The 8,166-nt window shown below is 44.4% G+C and overlaps 1 pseudogene; it reads left to right on the forward strand.

Annotated features, from left to right (window-relative positions):
* Nucleotides 1-426: 426 nt before the first annotated feature.
* On the forward strand, nucleotides 427-7,905 carry LOC115153377 (NFU1 iron-sulfur cluster scaffold homolog, mitochondrial-like; annotated as a pseudogene).
* Nucleotides 7,906-8,166: the final 261 nt, after the last annotated feature.

Consider the following 8,166-nt stretch of genomic DNA (forward strand, 5'->3'; position numbering starts at 1 on the left):
AGACGTAGGTATGTACTTAGTGCCATTTTTATGCTTTTGTGTCATCGCACCCTGGTTCCCAAGTTAATTAAGAAATTAACATCCCATCATGCTTAGGGTCATGTATAACAATGCCAAGTTGCCCATCATTTTGGCTACCATGGCTAGAAGAAGAGATCTCAGTGCCTTTGAAAGAAGGGTCTCAATGGAGCATAGTAGGATTAAAGTGTGTGTGTGTGTGTGTGTGTGTGTGTGTGTGTGTGTCTGTCACCAGATCTCAACCAAATTGAACAGTTATGGAAGATTCTGGAGCGGCGCCTGAGAAAGCGTTTTCTACCACCACCATCAACAAAACACCAATGAGGGAATTTCTTGTGGAAGAATGGTGTCACATGCCTCCAATAGAGTTCCAGACACTTGTAGAATCTATGCCAAGGCCTGTGGTGGCCCAACTCCCTATTAAGACACTTTATGTTGGTGTTTCCTTTATTTTGGCAGTTACCTGTAAGCTATATGCTCAAATGATTGCGGTTACAGTTATATTGATAGCAATATAGATTTATTGATGTATAATGTATTGAGTCTGGGAGAACAAATGATGGGAATAGGATAGGTTGATTATCTCTTATTTTAAATGTATTTATTCTATGCTGTGTAATACCGTTTTTTTTTTTTTTTACTGTAGGGATTACTGTCATTTTCTGGTTTTGTCTATATTGTGTTTATTCCATCGGGGATCACGTTGGAAACAAGTGGAATTGCTTTAATGTGTTATTCCCTGGATTGTACTCAGTGCATCTTTTCCCCATATTGGAAATATGAACAATGAGCAGTAACCATGACAAAACCAGACAGTGTGAATAAACTGAGGTTTTCCAACGTGAATCACAAATTGTTCTTTAATCAGCTTGTTTGCTTTTCAGAGTGTGGGAGAACCAGTGACGTTTGTACATGAACTGCTGTAGGAGAACTCGAACCGAAGATAATAATTTCTGGTCTAGGAACATATTTCTTAGAGGTTTACTGTACTGATTAGCCTAAGTTACAGTTCTGTGCATGCCTCAAGTAAAAATATATTGCAAAGTGCAATGTGCTTCTCCACTGTTTGTTGACGCCCCCTTGGTTTTCACAGGAACCTGTTTGAAATGGAAGGAGTGAAAAGTGCGTTCTATGGCCCTTACTTCATCACAGTGACCAAGGTACCCAATAAATACACTTTAAAGTTTAAACCCTCATTTACCAACCAAATCAAATTTATTTATATAGCCCTTCTTACATCAGCTGATATAGCAAAGTGCTGTACAGAAACCCAGCCTAAAACCCCAAACAGCAAGCAATGCAGGTGTAGAAGCACGGTGGCTAGGAAAAAGTCCCTAGAAAGGCCAAAACCTAGGAAGAAACCTAGAGAGGAACCAGGCTATGAGGGGTGGCCAGTCCTCTTCTGGTTGTGCCGGGTGGAGATTATAACAGAACATGGCCAAGATGTTCAAATGTTCATAAATGACCAGCATGTTCAAATAATAGTAATCACAGTGAACAGGTCAGGGTTCCATAGCCGCTGGCAGAACAGTTGAAACTGGAGCAGCAGCACGGCCAGGTGGACTGGGGACAACAAGGAGTCATCATGCCAGGTAGTCCTGAGGCATGGTCCTAGGGCTCAGGTCCTCCGAGAGAGAGAAAGAAAGATAGAATTAGAGAGAGCATACTTAAATTCACACAGGACACAAGATAAGACAGGAGAAATACTCCAGATATAAAGGACTGATCCTAGCCCCCCGACACATAAACTACTGCAGCATAAATACTGGAGGCTGAGACAGGAGGGGTCAGGAGACACTGTGGCCCCATCCGATGATACCCCCGGACAGGGCCAAACAGGCAGGATATAACCCCACCCACTTTGCCAAAGCACAGCCCCCACACCACTAGAGGGATGTCTTCAACCACCAACTTACCATCCTGAGACAAGGCCCAGGAGGCCTGTAAACAGTAGCTATAAAAAGTGTTTGAGTAGGCTGCATAAATTTCATGACTAGAAGCTCAAAACACAAAAACTTCTGGGTTTTTTTTGTAAATTGAAATTTGCTATTGTAAATGTTAGCAACACCTCCGCCTTTGCGGGATGCGCGGGGGATATGGTCACTAGTGTAACCAGGAGGTGAGGCCTCATTTAACACAGTAAATTCATCAGGCTTAAGCCATGTTTCAGTCAGGCCAATCACATCAAGATTATGATCAGTGATTAGTTCATTGACTATAACTGTCTTGGAAGTGAGGGATCTAACATTAAGTAGCCCTATTTTGAGATGTGAGGTATCACGATCTCTTTCAATAATGGCAGGAATGGAGGAGGTCTTTATTCTAGTGAGATTACTAAGGCGAACACCGCCATGTTTAGTTTTGCCCAACCTAGGTCGAGGCACAGACACGGTCTCAATGGGGATAGCTGAGCTGACTACACTAACTGTGCTAGTGGCAGACTCCACTAAGCTGGTAGGCTGGCTAACAGCCTGCTGTCTGGCCTGCACCCTATCCATTTGCTCTGGGATATGGTGTGCAATTAGACCATGATGACTGAATGGATCATGTCACAAATACAATTTAATTTACATTTTCTGATTCAATTCATGGGCCATGTCCAAATTTTCAACATTCTCCCAAATTGTGCACTTGCACAATCCTTGTCATTGATTTGAAAACAGGATTGGTATAAGCATTGGCAAGAGTGAGTTTTCACCATTGCTAAATCCATGCAAGTGCAGAATTCGGGAGAAGCTTGGGGTATCGGGCCATGTTCACTTACTAACAGGCCTTTGCATGTTTTGTATTACCTTTGTCAGGCAGATGACGATGTGGAGTGGACAGACATCAAGCACCATGTCATGGATGCCATCACTAAGTGGAGACCCCATGACCACGGGGGTGACCCACCATGAGCGCAGTGAGTATGACAGGAACAAAACTCTTCTTCATATGGGTGTTGAGGGTCAATCTGTACTGTATTGTCATCTTGATAAATTACATACATCTAATGAAAATGTTAGTTTTTTTTATTATGAATTTAAGACTTTTCGACGTGCTGTTCCTGTCTTAGGTCACTTTGAAGATGATGAAATTGTTTCAATGATTAACGAGCTTCTAGATACACGGATCAGGTAAAATCCCCATATACTATTAGTATGATGTACAGTGGGGTCTGAAATTATTGACACTGTTGATAAACATTTACATTTAAGTCATTTAGCAGACGCTCTTATCCAGAGCGACTTACAAATTGGTGCATTCACCTTATGATATCCAGTGGAACAACCACTTTACAATAGTGCATCTAAATCTTTTAAGGGGGGGGGGGGGGTTAGAAGGATTACTTTATCCTATCCCAGGTATTCCTTAAAGAGGTGGGGTTTCAGGTGTCTCCGGAAGGTGGTGATTGACTCCGCTGTCCTGGCGTCGTGAGGGAGCTTGTTCCACCATTGGGATGCCAGAGCAGCGAACAGTTTTGACTGGGCTGAGCGGGAACCATGCTTCCTCAGAGGTAGGGGGGCCAGCAGGCCAGAGGTGGATGAACGCAGTGCCCTTGTTTATCATAAAGATGAGCAAAAATGACTGTATAAAATAAATAATTAAAACATTGAGCTATGTTGTATGCCCAAAAAAATTATATTATTTTGTACTAATACAACTGCTCAGAGAAAGAGAAAACAATAATAATTGTTTTTCTCAAAAAGATAGGGGCCAAAATTATTGACACCCTTGTTTTCAACACCTTTCAAGGATAATGGCACTGAGCCTTAGAGAACCCATTGGGAGGGATCTTGGACTATTCCTCCATACAGAATCTTTCAAGATCCTTGATATCATTCATCTGCGCTTATGGACTGCTCTCTTCAATTCAAACCACAGGTTTTCACTAGGCTGGACATTGCAAAATGTTGATGTTGTGGTCAATTACATTTTTTTGTGGATTTTGATGTGCTTGGGGTTATTATTTTGCTGGAAGATCCACTTTAGGCCAAGTTTCAGCCTAATGGTAGAGGAAACCAGGTTTTTGGCTAAAATGTCCTTGTACTGGGTAAAGTTCATGATGCCGTTGACCTTAATAAGGGCCCCAGGGGCTTCCCGAGTGGCGCAGTGGTCTAAGGCACTGCATCGCAGTTTGCGACCGGGAGTCCCATAGAGCGGCGCAAAATTGGCCCAGCTTCAGTTTATTTTTTATTTAACCTTTATTTAACTAAGCAAGTCAGTTAAGAAAAAATTCTTATTTACAATGACGGGCTACCCCGGCCAAACCCTCCCCTAACCCGGACGATGCTGGGCCAATTGTGCGCCGCCCTATGGGACTCCCGATCATGGACGGTTGTGATACAGCCCGGGATCGAAACAGGGTCTGTAGTGACGCCTCTCGCACTGAGATGCAGTGCCTTAGACCGCTGCGCCACTCGGTGTTTCCTCCGACACATTGGTGCAGCTGGCTCCCGGGTTAAGCGGGCTGGTGTTAAGAAGCGCGGTTTGGCGGGTCATGTTTCTGAGGACGCATGATTCGACCTTGACCTCTCCCGAGCCCGTTGGGGAGTTGCAGCGATGAGACAAGATCGTAGTCACGAAATTGGGGATAAAAAAAAATGATATATATATATATATATACACACTATATATATATATATACACACTGCTCAAAAAAATAAAGGGAACACTAAAATAACACATCCTAGATCTGAATGAATGAAATAATCTTATTAAATACTTTTTTCTGTACATATTTGAATGTGCTGACAACAAAATCACACAAATAATCAATGGAAATCCAAGGTCTGGGAGGACCTCCCTACAACGCCTGGGCATGCTCCTGATGAGGTGGTGGATGGTCTCCTGAGGGATCTCCTCCCAGACCTGGACTAAAGCATCCGCCAACTCCTGGACAGTCTGTGGTGCAACGTGGCGTTGGTGGAGGGAGCGAGACATGATGTCCCAGATGTGCTCAATTGGATTCAGGTCTGGGGAACGGGCAGGCCAGTCCATAGCATCAATGCCTTCCTCTTGCAGGAACTGCTGACACACTCCAGCCACATGAGGTCTAGCATTGTCTTGCATTAGGAGGAACCCAGGGCCAACCGCACCAGCATATGGTCTCACAAGGGGTCTGAGGATCTCATCTCGGTACCTAATGGCAATCTGGCTACTTCTGGCGAGCACATGGAGGGCTGTGCGGCCCCCCAAAGAAATGCCACCCCACACCATGACTGACCCACCGCCAAACCGGTCATGCTGGAGGATGTTGCAGGCAGCAGAACGTTCTCCACGGCGTCTCCAGACTCTGTCACGTCTGTCACATGTGCTCAGTGTGAACCTGCTTTCATCTGTGAAGAGCACAGGGCGCCAGGGGCGAATTTGCCAATCTTGGTGTTCTCTGGCAAATGCCAAACGTCCTGCACGGTGTTGGGCTGTAAGCACAACCCCCACCTTGGGACGTCGGGCCCTCATACCACCCTCATGGAGTCTGTTTCTGACCGTTTGAGCAGACACATGCACATTTGTGGCCTGCTGGAGGTCATTTTGCAGGGCTCTGGCAGTACTCCTCCTGCTCCTCCTTCCACAAAGGCGGAGGTAGCGGTCCTGCTGCTGGGTTGTTGCCCTCCTACGGCCTCCTCCACGTCTCTTGATGTACTGGCCTGTCTCCTGGTAGCGCCTCCATGCTCTGGACACTACGCTGACAGACACAGCAAACCTTCTTGCCACAGCTCGCATTGATGTGCCATCCTGGATGAGCTGCACTACCTGAGCCACTTGTGTGGGTTGTAGACTCCGTCTCATGCTACCACTAGAGTGAAAGCACCGCCAGCATTCAAAAGTGACCAAAACATCAGCCAGGAAGCATAGGAAGTGGTCTGTGGTCTGTGGTCACCACCTGCAGAACCACTCCTTTATTGGGGGTGTCTTGCTAATTGCCTATAATTTCCACCTGTTGTCTATTCCATTTGCCCAACAGCATGTGAAATGTATTGTCAATCAGTGTTGCTTCCTAAGTGGACAGTTTGATTTCACAGAAGTGTGATTGACTTGGAGTTACATTGTGTTGTTTAAGTGTTCCCTTTATTTTTTTGAGCAGTATATATATATATATATATATATATATATACTAAATAAAAAAACAAAGGCCCCAGGACTAGTGGAAGAAATTAACCCCATAACATCAGATATCCACCACCATATGCATCTTTCTTTTGACGCAAAACCCACGACTGGTGTGCGTAGCCAAAGAGCTCTATTTTCATGTCATCCAACCAATGCCTGGAGTTTGCTAAACGACATTGGCACTTGGATTGGAACTGGTGCTTTGGTCAGATGACATGACAATAGAGCTATTTGGCCATGCACACCAGTAGTGGATTTGGTGTTGAAAGAAAGATGCATATGCAGAAGAAAAAAACATACCTAACCTAAAATATGGTGGTGGATCTTTAATGTTATGGGGCTATTTTGCTTCCACTGGTCCTGGGGCCCTTGTTAAAGGTAGATTCAGCGACTATAACATAGATGAAGAACGTAAATAGCATAGTGGGTCATGCTGTGAACAGCGTGAAGTGAACCCGTGCACATGCGCAGATACTGTGTGTGACTGTGAGAGCGAAGTCTTGCATCTTGCTCATCTCAATATCTGCGATGCTGCTCGTGGCAACGTAATTTCGCTGAGTCGACCTTTAAGGTCAACCGCATCATGAACTTTACCCAGGACCAGGACATTTTAAACAAAAACCTTGTTGCCTCTGACAGGAGCCTGAAACATGACCGGAAGTGGATCTTCCTGCGAGACAATTATAATTATTTATTTTATAGTCTTTCTTGCTCATCTTTATCTAGGGTGCCAATAATTTCGGACCTGAATGTATGTAATGTTTTCGGTCATAATCATTACAGATCATGCGCTTTTAATCCCACCCCTCAGCTACTCTCATCCCATTCCACCTATCTCTGTAGACCACCCTCAGGCAGATTGTTTGGGCACTGAAGTTGTTCCACAAAGAAATTATAGAAATTATGTTGATATGAAATAAAGACTATAGTGATTTTAGTTTCAAGGACAGCTCGGTACAAATTCTCCCATCCCCTCCCCCCTCTTAAACCTCTCTTCTTCCTCCCCTCCATTCTTCTCTCCCTCCTAGTTTTTAATAACAATTGTAATAATACCTGTTATGTTGTTCAGTGACAAATAAACTCAACTAATAAACCCTCCCGTTTCACACAGCCCCACAGTGATGGAGGATGGCGGTGACATAATCTTTAAGGGCTTTGAGAATGGCACGGTAAAGCTGAAGCTGGTTGGCTCGTGCACCGACTGCCCCAGCTCCACTGTCACCCTGAAGAATGGCATCCAGAACATGCTGCAGTCCTACATCCCTGAGGTGGAACAGGTGAGAGGCAGACAGGAGGGAGGGACAGGGAGGAGGAGAGGGAGAAGGAGGGAGAAACCCATAGAGGCAGAATGAGGATACATGGATAAAGGGAGGGAGGAGGGGAACAGCATTAAGCTTTTATGTCTGTCAGTTATAGCTGTTCTTTTTGTTTTATTTCTGTAGGTGGAAGATGAAGTGGATCATGTCAACGCAAACGTTTTCACCGAGTTGAAACGCATGTTTGGAGACATAAAACTGTCTGCCCCCATGCCTATAGATAAACAGCCTGTTGTATAGATGTCATGCAAACCAGGTAGACACTGCTTCCACTACCCTAGTGCAATGTTCATGATGAGAAAATAATATTCAGCATTGCAATTTCAAAATATCTAGAAGTGTTCTGTGCGCTGTTGTCTATTAGTGTGGCGAGAAAATTACTGTTATTGACTCTACATAAAGATTTTCAGTGCACCGTAATTGGCCGTCATTTTGTAGGACTAACCTTGCTTCTGAATAAAAAATGTAGTTCACCGCACTTTAGAACTGGAAGTTGTCATTCCCACGAATCTAGTAAAAACAAGGATTATTATTATTATTAACTTCTATCACACCCTTCCCCTCCCCCCAAAAAACTCCCCAACCCCCCTGATCTATATCATGCTGAAACACTCCACCCTTAGTATTGTTCAGCATGTCAACAACCATTTCAACATTAACATCTCATACCCCCAATATCTCTTTTGCCGTCTCCACAAGAACCTTCAACCTGGCATTTCTGCTTTCCACAACCTGAGTC

Source organism: Salmo trutta, chromosome 18, assembly GCF_901001165.1.
Source record: "Salmo trutta chromosome 18, fSalTru1.1, whole genome shotgun sequence".
NCBI classification, from domain to species: Eukaryota; Metazoa; Chordata; class Actinopteri; order Salmoniformes; family Salmonidae; genus Salmo; species Salmo trutta.